This window comes from Schistocerca gregaria, chromosome 7 (assembly GCF_023897955.1).
Source record: "Schistocerca gregaria isolate iqSchGreg1 chromosome 7, iqSchGreg1.2, whole genome shotgun sequence".
Lineage (NCBI taxonomy): Eukaryota > Metazoa > Arthropoda > Insecta > Orthoptera > Acrididae > Schistocerca > Schistocerca gregaria.
In genome coordinates, this window is record NC_064926.1 from 320,776,294 (window position 1) to 320,794,624 (window position 18,331).

Here is an 18,331-nt window from a genome sequence, read left to right on the forward strand (position 1 = left end):
CACTTTAATCCCTGAGGGTAAAGGGTTTCGAATAGGCCCGAGGTATTCCTGCTTCTCGTAAGAGGCAATTAAAAGGATTCTCACACGTTTCAGCCTTTATGTGATGGTCTCTATCGTATTTGACCATCTTTCTAAATTATGAGCCAATTGGGGAAGGGCGTCTTACATGGTGCATCGTATCTATCGGGCATTGAAGTCTTTAGCCCACTTCCGCGTCGTCGCACTGCAGTCCCGTTTTCCAACATCCTGGACGGCCACACCTTCCTGGGTGCGTTCTCCACCAAGCACAATGCAGTGTCGCTTTCTGCGCCGATGGCCATGGACTTCTTAGCACCTCATATCCAGCACGATAGCCAGACCGTTGTGGGGGGCCGCCATGTACCCTGTTGGTTGTAGCCCGCTGACAAGACAGGAATCTCTCTGCTGATGTCTGCGTCGTTAACTCCTCACGTATACCTTGGAGTAGATGCCCATCTCCCTTGGGCATCGGGATTTCTGGAAATGACCATGGTGCCAGGTGGCCCTTGCTGAGGCTCCTGGTCAGAGTGGATAGTATCAGGGCGGATCGCACACTGCCAGGAATCTCTAAGTGGGCCAAGTCTAACTTCTATGCGAAGAAATATGACCCCAAATCGATCCCCTCCATGGCGACACCATGGGAAGAACGCCAGGCTAACGATGACAGTGAAGCTTATTTGCTCCGGTACCTCGTGTGTACGAGAGTTGATGGGGAATCTATCATGTCCATGAAGCCTTAGTTTTTTTTTGTGTAGCATTTGGAGGACAAGTTTGGGGAGATGGGGGGGGGGGGGGGATTGTCCAAAATACGCTCTGGGTTAGTCTTGATAAAAACAGCATCCTCTGCCCAGTCCTGGGCATTACTCGCTAGGGACAAGTTGAGGTATGTTTCTATTACCATCACGCCCCATAAGAGCTTAAATATGGTGCAAGGCATTACATTCCACAGGGACCTTCTTTTGCAGTCCGACGACGAGCTGTGCATCAATTTAGAGAGGCGAGGTGTTCATTTCATCCAGAGTGTCCATTGGGATCTGATGGATAACCAGGTTGTCACCAGTGCCTTCATCTTGGCTTTCGAGGGTGAGACATTGCCCGAGGTCAAGTTAATGGTCTATCATTGTGCCATCAAGCTATATATCCATCCCATGATGCACTGCTTTAAGTTTGGCCATGTGTCTTCCTGCTGCACTGCCAGTGTCACATGTTGAGCTTGTGGATGTCCATCACATCCCAATACTCCACGTGCCCCGTCTCCCATATGTGTCAACAGCTGAGAGCATCATCCACTTTGATTGCCAGATTGCAGGATTTTACAGAAAGAGAGAAAAATCATGGACTATAAGACCCTGGACCAACTGACCTACACTGAGGCTAAGACGAAATTTGAGTGCCTACAACTTGTGGCTATGACCTCCGTTTACGCCGCCGCTACGAGAAAAGTTGTCGCCCCATCAGTTTCTCACATTCCTGATGCCTCTCAGAACCAGAAGACTACAACTGCCCCCTTGACAATGGGGGGCACTTCCCTCCCTGTTGTTCCTGCACCACCTACTTTGGGAACAACACTCCCCAAACCTTTGGGAATGTCAGTCCCCACTTCTCATCTGGAGAGGTATAAGTCTTCTTCGTCTCCTCTCGCTAGGAAATGGTTCCTTGGGTCACTCCCTTCCCAGGTTTCTGCTAGTGGGAAAGATAACACCCATCAGTGGCTGAGTACCCCAAAATCAGCTGGTCGTAGGGCTTCACACTCATCCTCAGTCATGGAGACTGAATCAGTGAAGTCTCCCCAGCCAGGGAAACCCAAGGAGCAGAGAGAGAAATCCAAAAAGAAGGTCCCCAAGACCAAGGAAATTGGGTTGACACCCACACCATCACTACCTACAAGCTCTGCATCTGTGGATGAGGTGAAGTTTCTGGCATCCACTGAGGATCTAGATCTCGCCGGACCCTCGGACACAATGGATATAGACTGCTCAGGCAACACGTTGGTGGCAGCAGGTGACCCTGAAACGTAAACTGCCTCATTGAATGTTCCATGTCTTCCCAGTCTCATGGTGGCGTCATCTTCCAGTGGAATTGCAGCGGCTTTTTCCACTGCCTGGCTCAGCTATGGCAACTTTTAAGCTTTACACTTGTTTCCTGGATTTCCCTACAGGAAACATGGTTCACAGCAATGGGATCCCTGCCTTCCGCAGCTATGAGGGATAGTACAGGAACCGTAGCGACTATAATAGAGTGTCAGGTGGAGTTTGTTTTTATGTCCTAAACTCAGTCTGTGGTGAACCTGTGCCTCTTCGCAACCTTCTTGAAGCTGTGGCTGTCAGAATAAGGACGACATCGGAAATAACTGTCTCCAACGTATATTTTCCTCCAGATAGTGCAGTACCCCTGAATGTGTTAGCTGCATGACTGATCAATTCCCTAAACCTTTCCTACTTTTGGGAGGTTTTAAGACCTGTGCTTACTGACTGAGGCAGAGATGTCAGAACTTTTCTGTCTCAGTTCGACTTCTGCTTCTTAAATACTGGGGCTGCCACACATTTTAGTGTGTCATTGATTTATCAATTTCCTGCCCAAGATTTCTCCACTGGAGAGTACATGATGACCAGTGTGGTAGTGACCACTTCCCAATCTTCCTGTCTGCCCTGGCGTCAGGCCCATGGACGCCTACCCAGATGGACTATAAACAAGGTAGACTGGGTAGCTATCAGCCTCACCAATGTTCTTCATGGAATGTATGGTGTGTCGGCAGTTGGGTTGGTTCCTGAAGTCACATGGCCTACTGGCGCCATACCAGTGCGGCTTCCACCAGAGTAGCTCTACCACCAATAACTTAGTGTCTTTAAGGTCTTTTCCAAACGCCAACATCTTGTTGCTGTCTTTTTTGTTTTACGAAAAGCTTATGATACGATCTTACGACATCATATAATTGCCACGCTGTATGACTGGGGTCTACGGGGACGCTCACCCGTTTTTTATCCAAAATTTCCTGTTGCTTCGTACTTTCCACGTCCAAGTTGCTGCTTCCCATAGTTACATCAATATCCAGGAGAATGGAGTCCCGCAGGGCTCCATATTCAGTCTCTCTCTATTTTTAGTGGGCCATAGCTGCAGCTATACGGCCATCTGTTTCACCTTCTCTGTATGCAGATGACTTCTGAATTTCTTACTGCTCCTCCAGTACTGGTGTTGCTGAGTGGCGCCTACAGGGAGCCATTCACAAGACATAGTCATGGGCTCTAGCCCACAGCTTCCAGTTCTCAGCCACAAAGTCCTGTGTCCTGCACTTCTGTGGGTGTCGTACTAGTCATCCGGACCCAGAGCTTTATCTTAGTATCCTCTCACTGTACTGGAGGCGTATCGATTCCTAGGACTGGTTTTCGGTGCCTGATTGACTTGGCTACCTCACCTTCGTCAGCAAAATGCTGGCAGCACCTCGATGACCTCCGCTGCCTTAGCAACACCAACTGGGGTGCAGATCGCTCTACGCTGCTACCACTCCCGCCTTGTCTATGGGACCGGTTTATGGTTGGGCGGGGCCCTCGACGTTATGTTCACTCGACCCAGTGCACCACTGCGGCGTCCGATATTGACGGGAGCTTCTAGGACGAGTCCAGTGACGAGAGCCCTTCTTTAGGATGGAGTCCCTCCTTTGCAGGTTAGGTGTGCACAACTGTTCTCCAGTTACACTGCACACGTCCTTAGTTCTCTTGTGCGTCTGAATCACCGTCACCTTTTCCCACCCACAGCGGTTTATCTCCCGCAACTGAGGTCCTGGTCAGGGCTTCCAATTGCAGTTCATGTCCGATCCCTTATTTCCGAAATGGAGCCCTGCCTTCATCACCTATACTTGAGGTCCACTCATATACACGTCCAAGATGTACAGCTATGCTGCGGCTTCGCCTCGACATTTCACGTGGCCCTAAGGACTCAGTTAACCCCACGGCTCTCAGATACCACTACCTCTCGATACTTTACTTGTAGCGAGCACACGAACTGGTTTACTCCGATGGCTCGATGGCTGATGGTCATGTCGGCTTCACGTATGTCCATGGGGGACATATTGAACAGCATTCCTTTTCCAATGGCAGCAGTGTTTTCACTGCAGAGCTGGTGGCTATATCTCGTGCTCTTGAGCACATCCATTCATGTCCTGGGGAGTCGTTTCTTCTGTGTACTGACTCCTTGAGCAACCTACAAGCTATCCATCAATGCTACCCTCGTCATACTCAGATAGCGACCATCCAGGAGTCCATCTATGCCCTGGAACGGTCCGGTCGGTCAGTGGTGTTTGTCTGGACCCCACGTCACATCGGAATCCCAGGCAAAGAACTTGCAGACAGGCTGGCCAAACAGGTTAAACGGAAACTGCATAAGGAAATCAGCTTCTTAGCAACTGACTTGTGTGCAGTACTACGCCGCAAGGTTTTTCGGCTTTGGGAGACGAAATGGCTTAACCTCAGCACGCACAACAAACTGTGTGCCATTAAGGAGACTACGAACGTGTGGTAGTCCATAAGGGCCTCTCGCAGGGACTCTGTGACTCTCTGCTGGCTCCGCATTGGCCACGCTTGGGTGACACACGGCTACCTCCTGCGCCGTGATGACCCACCTCAACCTCGGTGCGGCGCCTGGCTAACAGCGGCCCATATCTTGGTGAGGTGTCCCTCTTTGGCTGCTCTGCGACGAACTCTTCAGTTACCGGACTCGTTGCCATTAATTTTAGCTGACAACGCCTCACCGGCTAATTTAGTTTTATGCTTTATACGTGACGATGGGTTTCATCATTCTGTATAAGTTTCAGCGGATGTCCTTTGTCCCTCTGTGTTCTCCACTCTAATGCTTTTAGGGTGGATGTTTTAATGTGTCGCATAGTGGCTGGCTTTTCCTTTTTATTCTCATGGTCGGCCAGCCACGGTCATCTACTCTCTTGTTTTCACCCCTTCTACCTGTTTCTTGCTTCATTTCGATAAGGGGCTAGATCGGTCGTCGAAATATTGCGCATAAAATGATCGGCTGAAAACCCAGAAACACACTATTATCAAACACCTCAAGAAAACATGAAACATACACCGAGGTGACAAAAGTCATGGGCTAGTCATAAGCACATATACAGATTATGGTAGTATAGCGTACACAAAGTATAAAAGGGTAGTGCATTGGCGAGCTGTCATTTCTACCCTGGTAATTCATGTGAATAAAATTTCCGACGTGATTATGGCCGCACTACAGGATTAACAGATTTTGAATGTGAAATGATAATTGGTGCTAGATGCATGAGACACTCCATTTCGGAAATCATTATAGAATTCAATATTCCTAGATCCACAGTGTCAAGACAGTGCGAAGAATACAAAATTTCTGGCTATACCTCTCGCCATGGACAACACAGTGGCCGACGGCCTTCACATAACGACCGAGAGCAGAGGATAGTCACGCATTCTGGGAGATCACTGAAAGCAATCCATTATAGCGGCAATGAAGGAGTACGCTTGTTGACGCACAGTCGGAAGTTCGGTGTTCGAAGTGCCAGCTTAGCTTTGGCACATTCTTCAAGCAGCTACGTTTTCCGGAACGCAATGAAACTTATGGGAAGTGAGCCGGCGTTCAGACTGAGAATAAAATGGGATAAATATAGTAACCCTTGCAGTATAGGTACAGGGTATAATAGGAGTGGTATAACCTACTAAAAAGCCAAATGGATAATTTAGTGATAAGTGCAGTTGAATATGGTTCAAAAAATTTAGATTTATCAGAAAATATTGATAACATGTGCCCACTTGAGAAATCTAACCAGGACTTCGAGATCAGAATGAGTGGTTTAGCTGATAACGAAGAACAGAAAATTCTTCCAAAAACACTAGGATCAACCCAAAATATGCCTCCGACAAGTACTCAGGTACCATAGTTGTTACTGAAAATGTAACACAGAAAATGAAACTAACAAAAGTAAAATTGCAGATTTTAACATGCACGAAATCCTACAAACTTTTATTCATAGAAAAAGAATAGGTATTTTCAGGAGACTAGCCACGAATTAGAAGAAAATAACAACAAAACAGAGGCAAATAACAACAAAATTGATAGAGATCTACTGAGGTGTTGGATGCATACTATTAGTACTCAAACTGATGATTTATAAGCGTATGTCAGGAATGCTACAGTAAGGTAGAAGGAAATATCAAAGAGGCTAATATTGAAAAATTACACTAATACAGTAGGAATATTTGCCGTATGCAGGATAGTACCAATGAAGATTGGGAAAATCGGTGAAAAATTAAGAAATTCCGAGTGGAAGGTGAGAGAAGAGCGTGGAGTGAAATTTATGAAAAAATAAATGAACTCTACAAAGAAAGAAGAATCAAATGAAAATATTAATAAATTGATGGTGGAAGTAGACACTTGAAGCATGGGCTAGGGATACTTACAGTATAATGGATAACACCAACAAAGAAAGTTAAGACAGAAGTAAAGATGTCAATGGAAATACAAAAAAGATAAATAAAGACAGAAGTAAAAATGTCAGTGGAAATGAGAAGGCTATTAATAGTATGCAGACTATTGACAGTGGTGATACTGAATAAAATAAAGACAGTCTACTGTTCGTAGAGCCAGATGAATAGATTCAGTCAACACCAAACGTTAGAGTAGTTAGATTCCAATGTAAGAATGGATGTAAATTGTAACTTATTCACAGATGAGCAGATCCAACATGTGGTCGACCATTATGAAACACCTCCAAGAAAACGAGCTATTAACAAATAGCCAACATGCATTTAGGAAATATCGTTCTTGTGAAACACAGCTAGCTCTTTATGCTCACTTAGTAATAAATTTTAGCGACAGGGGACGTCAAACTGATTCCATATTATTAGATTTCCAGAAAGCTTTTAACACCGTCCTCACAAGCTATTCCTAATTAAATTTCTTGCCTATGCAGTGTCGTCCCAATTTTGTGACTGGATTTCTAATTTCCTGTCAGAAAGGTCATAGTACGTAATAACAGATGGAAAGTCGTCGAGTGAAATTGAAAAAATATCTGTTGTTCCATCAGAAAGTGTTATAGACATTGTGTTGCTCCTGAGCTACATAAACGATTTAGGTGACATTCTAAGCTGTCCACTTCGAGTATTTGGAGATGGTACTGTTATCTGCCGCCTTGTAGAGTCATCAGATGATCAAAACGAATTGCAAAATGTTTTAGACAAGATATCTGTATGATGCAAAAAGTGGCATCTGACTCTACATTATCAAAAGTGTAACGTTACCCGCATGACCACTAAAAACATCTGCTAAATTTCAGTTGCACGATAATCACACAAATCTTCGGCATGGTTTGATGCGGCCCGCCAGGAATTTCTCTCCTGTGTCAACCTACAGTAACCTGCGTCCTCAGTTATTTGCTGGATGTATTCCAATCTCTGTCTTCCTCAACAGTTTTTGCCCTCTACAACTCCCTATAACACCATGGATGCCATTCCCTGATTTCCTAACAGGTCCTATCATCATGTCCCTTTTCATTGTCGGTGTTTTCCACCCATTCCTTTCCTCTCCGACAGATTCTGCTCAGAACCTTCTCATTCCTTACCTTATCAGTCAACCTAATTTGTCTAATATTAGCAGACTTCTCTTGACCAGGAATGACCTTTCCGTCGGTTCAAGTCTGCTTTTGATGTACTCCTTGCTCCGTCCGTCATTGGTTATTTTGCTGCCAAATTAGCAGAGTTCATTAACATAATAACATCATTTACTTCCTGACCATCAGTCCTGATGTCAAGATTCTTGCTCTTCTCGTTAATTTCGTCTTTCTTCGATTTGCTCTCTGTCCGTATCCTGTAATCATTAGATTGTTGATTCCATTCAGCAGATTATGTAATTCCTCTTCAGTTTCTCTCAGGATATCAATATCATCAGGGAATCATATCGCTGATATCCTTTCAGCTTGCATTTTATTCCACTCCTGAATTTTTCTTTTATTTCCATCAGTACTTCTTCAGTGTACAGAGTGAACAGCAGTGGCGAAAGACTACATCCCTGTCTTACACCCTTTTTGATCCGAGAACTTCGTTCTTGGTCGTCCACCCTTGGTTCTTTTATTCCCTCTGAGTTTTGACCGCCTTATCTTTGCCGTAGGAGTTAACTGGAGGCTCTCGCCAAGGAAGGGAACAGTTGGCGTTCGATGTGAAAAAATGGTTCAAATGGCTCTGAGCACTATGGGACTTAACATCTATGGTCATCAGTCTCCTAGAACCTAGAAATACTTAAACCTAACTAACCTAAGGACATCACACAGCACCCAGTCATCACGAGGCAGAGAAAACCCCTGACCCCGCCGGGAATCGAACCCGGGAACCCGGGCGTTGGAAGCGAGAGCGTTACCGCACGACCACGAGCTGCGGACGTCTTGTTCTATATTACCCGAGGCTGGAGTGCGCTTGTAGTGGAGTGGAAAGCGACCACGTGTATGGGGCAGCTTGGTGGAGAGCCTTTCCTGTCGCCTGTGAGCAGGCTTGTTGCAGCCTTGGGTTGCGTGCTGCTGGTTCCGGACACGGCTGTCTACGGTCGTCCGCTGCCTTATTGCCGCCTGCTGTACCCGACACAAGCCATATCGGACGTCCAGCGAAAATTTAAGTGAGATTGTACTTAGGGCATGTGTGAGAAGATATTGAGGGCTGCTACCTCACTTCTGGTAACTGTAAGCGCAAAGGTCTTATCATGGAACAGGTGTTAAATATTAACGTAATGCACGAGCGTGCCTCTTCCAGCTCGTGGGAAATTGTTGTTTGATGTAATACGTAATCAGCTGCAAGGCCGTAATCTGTTCATCAGATATACTGCATTCGATGGTTTGGTAGCCTTAGCGCAGTGAGCCCTATTAAAGCTTATAATGAAATTTTCTGAATTGTGCTCGTTACGGTTTTCACTGAACAGGGGGGCATAAGAGTTCACGTAATTTAATTGTGACTAAGATTGGAGTGCCGCTGGCCTTGCTAGTAATTGTAAGTTTTATTTTAAAAAATATCTTAATAGCAGGCAATTCTCCTTAAGATTATTCATAAGGTTTGCGCTGTTGATTGTACCTTGCCTGTGTAGTTCATTCATAGTGGGGCAAAGGCAGTGTGCTTTTTTATTAGTGAATAATTTAACCTGTTATTTAATATATTTTGGTGGTTGTTTACACTGCCCCTGCGGACCTGTTCTGTGCACTTGTTAAATGCTAGAGCTGGCTGGCTGGTGTTTTGGAGTAAGCGCCTATGGGTACCCGGGCTGGGTAGCGGGAGCTGACTCCGGGTCGAAGCTCGAAAACTGGGTCTTGTACGAACTGCCGCCTTCCACCTTGGCTTCTCCAAGTAAAGTTTTCGTTCAGCCTTCGAGAGACCTGGCGTCACTCTTCGCTAATTAATTCTGTCGCTAATTGTATTTTCTTGGGTATTTATTATATTTATTATTTTTATTAAACCTTGTCTCAAGAGCAACATACAATTATGAAAGTTTGTTGCTGTGCTACTCTTAGTAAGACTTTGGGCTGACTAATTTTGTTACAGGGCCTTGGAGGCGAAGTTTGAAACCTTTGTAAGTCTTAGTGAAATGATTGACTCTTGAGTGTGAAGCAAGTTCTTTTGTATTAGCTTCATCCAGCTATTTACTGGGTGCATCTCTGGCTGGTTGTTATATATGTAAACGTTTTTGAGGACATCAGATCTCAGTGTCCGAAGACTAATCTGAAATATTGTGTCTCTTACTTTATGCCGCCAGGCGCATAATTGTCAGTGGTTTTAAAATTTTTTTATATATGAGACAAACTTTCTTTCATGAAAAGACATTGGTAGCAGATTCACTACATTCTTGTGACTTACTATTCTTATTACCTAAAGTAATCAGGATTAAGATACTGTTGTTGTAAATGAATCTGTTAATATAATTGTTAAATAAAACGAGTAATAACAAAAGGGGTCCAATCCTTCCAATTGTTTCCCTATTACCTAGTAGAAGAACGTTTCAGTTAGATTGGAAGCAAGATAATGTACGATGGGTGAAGCAAAGGCGTAAAAAGGAACTAGCACACGCAAAGAGGGCTTTTGTTACTAAATGAAGACTGTTAATATCAAACACCGACATTAATTTGAGAGAAATTTCTAAGAATGTATGGCTGATAGTGTTTGGAAGTCAACCATGATCTTCAGGAAAATCGGAAAAGCAGAGGATCGAACCGTTTGTGAAGTCTCTGCGTGTTCATATTTTTACAGGTGGTTGCAGGACCTCGGCTGTTCAATACCGAATGTCGAATGAAAACCTCTTTCAGCTGCCTAAATTATCAAATTATTATTTTACTGATAAGCCAGTTTCGGCAATATATTACGCTATCTTGAGGTCCCCTGACCGACACGTAGAAAGATTCCCACCTCTGGTCCAGCCAAAATAGGGGGCAGCATTCAGTGATTGGTATCCGTAGATTTCTACTTGGCACAGTCACGTGAATTCTCTCTGATGTGGGAAATTCGGCGCCCTGATAGAATAAGAAGCCAACGGCCTTTCCGCAGTGGCAACACCTGTTCCCTTTAGATCATTGAAGCTCAGCGTTGTCATGCTTGGCTGACACTTAGTTGGGTGACCGTCTGGTCTGCCGAGCGCTGTTGGCAAGCGGGCTGCACTCAGCCCTTGTAAGGCCAAACGAGGTGCTACTTGCCTGGGAAGTAGTGGCTCCGTTCACGAAAACTGACAGCGGCGCGCTGACCTCTCTCTCCTCCACATCTGCATCCAGGGACGCCCATTGGCGAAGCTGACACGGCGGTCGGTCAATACCGTTACGGTCTTCCGAGACCTGTTCGGACGGAGGGTAGTGTACTTAATATTAAAATAAGAAATGACGAGGTTCTCCAATCAGCGAAGAAAGAAATATGTGGAAACACTGACAAGAAGAAGGGATAGAATGTAGGATAGGTATTAATATATCAGGGAATACCTTTCTTCCTACCACAGGGTATACACTGATCCTCAAAATCTCTTTTAAATTCTAATTCTAATAGCTGACTTTGGATTCTGTGTCTGACCATGATGTAATCTAACTGAAATATTCCCGCATCTCCCTGCCTTTTGCAAGTAAACCTCCTCCTCTTGTGAGTCTTTAACAGAGTATCCCCTATTACTAGCTGAAATTGATTTCAGAACTCAATTAGTCTTTCTTCTGTCGTGCCTTGTCCTGAGCTCATATTCTCATGTAACCTTTCCTTACTCTCAAGTAACCTTTCCTTCTAGTCCTACCCCCACAACTGCTTTCCAGTCCCCCATGACTATTAGATTGTCATCCTCATTTACACCTCCCTTTACGTACAGTATTGCCATTTCAATATCCTCCTTTGGCTCTAAAATACTATTCTTTCAACGTAATCTCCGTTCAGTGCGACGGCCTTCTGCCACCTTTGTGGGATGATTTATACGCATGGTTGATATGAGAGCCAGCGTCTTGCTCCATCAATAATCTCCACATCATCCACGTACTGCTTCCTGCAGAGTGCATTCTTCATTTGGCCAGACTGATGGAAGTAGGTACGAGTTCGAGGTTGTAGGATGGATTGGGAACAACAGTCCAATAAAGATTTCTGAGGTCGTCTCGGGTGCACAGACTTGGGTGAGGGCTTGCTTTGCCATGCAGAAGAAGAATTTTGCTTGTATATTTCTGGCGATGAAGAAGATGCAGCCTTCTCTTGAATTTCCGGAGGGTAGCACAACACAATTCCAAGTTGATCGTTGCGCCAGACGGAAGACATCAAACAAATAACCCTTCAGAGTAACAAAAGACCTTCACCTTGACTTCACCGGTTCAGGGTGTGACTGTGAAGTTTTTCTTCGTAGGAGAAGTGTTGTGGCTCCACTCCATAGACTGTCCTTTCGTTTCCCGTCTGAAACGATGATCCCATGGCCTGAGACGATATTCGACAAAAGTATCACGATCATACTCATAAGGTGCAAGTAACTCCACAGAAAGTCCTCCGTTGCCCTTTCAGTCTCCTGGTAGTCTGTGTGATACCCAGCTGGCACACACCTTTGAGCGCTGCTAGAGATGGACGAGTGTGTCAGAACTGCAAACACAGACGTCCAGTTGCGCAGCTAGGTATTCGATTGTGATCGGTTGATTACTTGGGATGAGAGTACCCGCACGTTCCAACATTGCTAGAGTGACAGCCGTGTGCGGCCATTCGAAACAAGGGAGATCGGACGGCTTTCCGTAACCTTGTTGCTACGAGGGCAGACAGCTCGCCCAATGACTCGCCGTGCTTTTGTTCGCTGCTAGGTCTCCGTAGACATTCTGCAAACGCCTATGAATATCTTAGACGCTCTGGTTTCCCATCAAAAGAAACTCATTGACAGCTCCCTGCTTGGAACGCACCTCCGTTACAGACGCCAATTGGAAGACTATGTACAGCGCCGCCTCCTATCAAAACTTCATAAAACTATTGGGTCGGATGTGGGAATATTCCATAATGTCCCATAACAAACTCTGCACTTTTTCAAACGAAATAGGGGAGAGAAAAATCTTTTGCTTTTACTTATTGACCGTCCCTCATACTTCCTGTAATTCTACTGTGATTTCGTTGTCAGTACACGCCTTAAAAGGTATACATAAAACAAAACACGTGAAACGTCCTTCGATTCTACCTGCAATGCATGTTTTTTAATATTAAATCTGTGCATTTCATATTCTTAGACACCGATCGATACGGCATCACTCAATGAACTAATGTAACATCCAGGCTCTCCCCGTTGGGGGTTCGAGTCCTCCCTCGGGCGTGGGTGTGTGTGTTGTCCTAGTTCGTTTAAGTTAGATTAAGTGGTGCGTAAACTTAGGGACCGATGACCTTAGCAGTTTGGTCCCATAAGACCTTACCACAAGTTTCTAAAAAAAATGTAGCATCTATTGCGAGTAACTCGTGGGAGCAGAAAGAACGGGAATAATTATTGCTGCAGTACACCAGCGTATCCGATTACGAAGATAGTTGTGCACATTTCAGTTCAGTCGCAACTGATCTACTATCTTCAGAAAACGCAAAGTTAAGTATACGGTTGCGTGCAGAACGATGATTCGAAAATCTCGGCATAAGAAGGGGATCTCGTCCTCATGTGTCAGGGAGCTGGATTACATGCAAAGGTGCGAATAGACACAAATCGCGTACGCTTTGCAAGTCACGCCTTTGGCCATCTTGCTATCCCCGCAATCCTTTGGGCGGATTTACGATTCAGTCCTCTTTGTCAACCAATGCTCTGACCCGAAACTTGAAGCAACTTCTCGTACGTTAGCTCGATCCACTCTAACAATGAAAAGAAGAGGAGCTGCTTCCTTGATGCTGTAATAAGAGGGCAAATCTTTACGAAAAATTTTCTATTCTGCTTCCTCTTCTACTACAACTCACGAGGAGCACTTGTGAAGATAGCGTTAAGACAACACGTAACACGTTTTTCGTTTATCTTGAAATTTCTTTATCATCATTTTCATCTTTATGATAAATCAGAAAAGTTACTTCAGAATGAGTTCTGTAAATTTATCTTTTTGTACATCTTTGTTTCTGTTTGTCACGCATGTAATTGCTACTTAATTTTTTTTGTTGCTGTGTATCTTACCTTTACTATCATTTCATTTAACGTCATTTTCCACGAACAGAATAATGTGAAGTTGTAATGTTGTACGAAACTGTAAATCGTCATACTCGGTGCAGTGCTAAGCGCTATATGTGTTGTGCTGTTCAAAACACATAGGTCGACAGAGAAACGCGCCAACAGAGCGTCTTTAACGAGAGCAATGTGACTGTTGTGCGGAGTGAGTGTTAGTGTTTAGAGTACGCCGTGGGCGATGTAAAACAACTGATTTCGTCCGTGATACGCTTTTGTGGTGTCGGTCTGTCCTTTGTGTAAAGAACTAGTATCCATATGTGTGATACTTCTGCTACACACATCCACCTTTAAACAAAATGACATGACGTGCGTATCACCGAGCTAATTGGACACTTCACATTTATGTGACCGCCTGTAACAAGCCTGAATAACCACCTTCTGCAATGCACACATGCAGGAACAGAGTCAGAATGTGGAGTCATGTCGACTGCAGTGCCGCTGCCAGATGCGCCAGGTTTCTCGGTTGTGTAGCCATGGAGTGTTGAGCCCGATCGATTAGGTCCCACAGATTCTCGATTGGTTTTAAACCTGGAGTCTTTGGTGGCCCTGGGAGTGTGATAAACTCTTCGGTACTTTTCAGGCCAGGCACGTACACGGCGAGCTATGTGACAAGTTGCATTGCCCTACCGGTAGATGCTGTCGTCCGAGTAAACAACAAACTGAAAGTACGGGTGGACATGGTCCCCTAGAATAAAGCAGAAAAGTATCAAGATCTTCTACAAAATTGTAAAGTCCGCTTGTAGCCACCGATCCTTGTTTATTGTGGTATCAATGCACAGCCGGTTTCGTGATAAGGAATTGCGTCTACAGTTTGTATTTTCAACAACATACATACGAGTTAGAGATATGTGTAAAAACTAACAGTGCCTATTATGAAAGAGACGGGAAAGAACTCACTTGGTTGGGTTACATTAAGCCATTAAACTAATACCATCTCCCAACGCTCTATAAGGCACATATCCTGACATATAAAATACAATGGATGTTGAAAAATCTGTCAATAATCTTTGTCAATCACAGGTCGTCACTAAGGGACATTCTAATTTGGACCCGAAAATTAGGGAGGTTAAGCTGAAGGACACGAAACTGTGGCACCAGAATCCCGTTAATATAACACAGTAGCAACTTACCGGTGTTGAACAAATGATAGCACTTGTAGAGGTATGAAGAAATGCAAACATCGTGTGTAGACCGAGACGCTTGTTAGTCTTAGCAGAAACTGAGACGGCCGGTGGACCGTGTCTACCGCGCGAGTGCTGATGGATGCTGGTAGAGAACGTGAACGTTGTATAACACAGTAGTGGCTTAATTAACTTTTTATACCTGGGATTCACTGACATGTAGAACTTTATAAAAGACATCATATATACGCCAGTGACTGTATTACTTTCTTTATTTCACGATTGCAATTTTAGCCTCAGCCCATTATCAAGAGCAGATATTTGTGGCTTTACGCCATGTCAACTTAAAATAAGCTGGCACATTTATATGTCGTTGTCATTACTATTAAATGCATTCGTGACGCTGTTACATATTGCGAGCACACATATCCATATGTCATAAAACAACATAGTCTGTAGACACTCATGTTCGTTACCCCATCACTAGTCACTTATGCACGAACATGAGTGTCTACAGACTACGTTGTTTTATGACATATGGATATGTGAGCTCTCAGTATCTAACAGAGTCACGAATCTATTTAATAGTAATGACAACGACATAGAAATGTGTCAGCACATTTTAATTTGAAATGACGTAAAGCCACAAAAACGTGCACTTTGTAATGGCCTAAAGCCGAAATTGCAATCGTGAAATAAAGAAAGCGTGATAGTAACTGCCGCAAATATGATGTCTTTTATACAGTAGTTCCTTATTTTTCGAAGATGCGGAGTACTTTAACAAACAAAACTGACATAAATTACACATTAACAACTGGTTTTGCTTCTCGTTGGTAACAATACAAAAACTTTTGCGGAACAATTCTGGGTAGTGTTTGTATTTTCTTTAGGTTTTGTACAAATCGAACTAACTAAAAAGTAAAATTGATTAAAATATGGCCTATTAAAGTTTGCTTTCGCTCCCACGAATGACTAGGTTAAATTAGATTAAATTTTATGCTTGCAAGATAAAGTAGGCAAACAGATGAAACAGAGAAGGAAATCATGCAACAGATCCGGCAACCTACTTATAGGTCTTATATAACAGGATCAAACACAATATCTCATAATTCCCGAAGAAATTCATATCATGCACTCCTAAGGCTACACCCAAACCAGACGCTGAACGGTCAGCTGGATCTGATACACAGAGCCACTCACTCGAATTTCGGTTGTTTATGTCATTTTCACTTTTGCTTCTCATTCACCAAGTTTTACTATAAATCGTTACGTTTCGGTATTGCCTTACCAACTTTAGCAACTTCCCACTGTGTTAAAAGTGTTAGTAATGTTACCAGCGACAAGCAATATCCACTATTATTGCATAAATTATCTTGAGTGGTCAACGTTATTTGTCAAACGGCTTCGAGTCTTCGAAAAATAATATGCTGCTATCATATACAACCCTCAACTAGTTTCCCGGCATTTACAGCACTCCTGTGGTAGATACAGCCATTGTTAAAGATATGAAGCGTTTTCGAATGTCCAGCCGGATACGGTCGTCGAATACCTACGATATTTCGGCCAATAGCCGTTTCGCCATCATTAGGTGGTGCTGATACAATGGTCTGTTCGCTCCCTGCAGCCAGTAATTAACTCTCGCGAGTACAAGTGCGGTACCGTGCGCCGACGGTGAGTGGCATGTTCAGTGGTGGGGGAAGCGGTAGCTGCGGTTGGTTGTGGGGGCGGGTTAAATGCTAGCGGCAGAGGGCAGGCAGGCCATTGCAGCAGCGTCACCTGATGATGGTGGAACGGTTATTTGTCGAAATACCGTGGTCATTCGATGGTCGTATCCGGCTGGACACCCGAGAACCGTTCAAATTCAGTGTTATATTTCTCCAATTTCCGCGTTTTTTCCAATTCTTGTGCAATTTTTAACCGAATTAGGTGCTTTTTTAAATCAAATTAGGCGTTACTTTGACAGTTTCAGTGCTTTTTTTGCTGTTTTTAGTGTTACAAGTTTTTCTTTTCGCTGTTTATTTTTTCCATTTTCGGTACTTATTTTTTGGCTTATTCCGTATTGTTGCCAAATTCGGTGCTAACAGTTTGCAGATTCAGTTTTTTTTCTCCCTAGATTCGGTGTTACTTATTTGTCAGATTCATTGTCACTTTTTCTCACCAAATTCGGTGTTTTTCGTCAATGTGGCTATTAGTTTTTTGCGTACTACGGTATGTTTCTGCAGTCTGTATTTTCTGCCAAATTTAGTGTATTTTTGTCAATGTCACTGTTACCTTTTTTCTCATTTCGGTGGTGTTTTTGACATCACACCTTAAATCGTAAGCTGGTAAATGATATGTAATTTTAATAATATGTAATTTTAATACTGTAGATGAACTTCAACCCTAAGCAAAAAAGAAGGTAAAGTGCAGTTCCAACACTCAGTACCCATCAGGTACGGATATCAGTAAAAAAAGGTTCAAATAGCTTCAAGCTGTATGGACCTAACATCTGGCGTCATCAGTCCCCTAGCCGTAGAACTTCTTAAACCTAACTAACCTAAGGACATCACACACATCCATGCCCGAGGCAGGATTTGAACCTGCGACCGCTGCAGCAGCGCGGTTCCGGACTGAAGTGCGGCCACAGCGACCGGTGGATATCGGTAAACTGTGTCGTCAGATTTATAACGTTTTGTTACGCGGGAAAATGATAAAGTTCACCAATTTCGTAAAAGTCGCCGATTTCGCTAAAAATCGCTAATTTTGTGTTCTTGTTTTCGAGAAATTTTCCTGTCCCTACCCACTATCCGTATCAGTTTCCGCTACGACATACTAGCGTCTGCGTCTGCAAAAGATGTTATTTCTTCATTGCAGCCGAAATAGCAACATCATAAGTTAAACATTGGTAATTTGTTACCATACTTTATTTGTGCGATTCTGATGCTATAGTTTCGTATTCTTCCTATTTTTCAGTTCCAAATTAGAATATTACTCAGTGATGACCGGTAATTATCTAAAATAATTGACGGATCTTTCAGCATCCATTGCATAAAATGGTGCCAATATATGTGTATTTTAGGACGTTGGGAGATCGTATTGGTTTCATGACTCAATGTAATCGAGCCAAGTGAGTACATTTGTATTTCCTTCATAGTGGGCCCAATTAGTTTCTTCACTTAACTGCCTCTAATTCGTATGAACATTGTTCTAGATTTACTCTAAAGATGCGATTCTATGTCTCGAAACAGGTCGTATTTTGAATCCACAATAAATCAGGATCAGCAGCTGCAAACGGGGTGTACAATGTGACTGGAACGTGTATAAGTTCTTTGTCCATTCGGACGCCGATACTGTCAAATGTGATGACCCAAGACAAAAAATAAAAACTGTAACTGTGGCTAGTAAAGGCTAACAAACATTATGATGTTGGGATCCAACACGCTTTAGTTGAATATAGTGTGCCTTGGTTTCGGCATGCAGATGTAGTGAATGAGGCAGTTCGCACGTTCCTGGTGCATTCACAACTGATGGCTACGATCGAG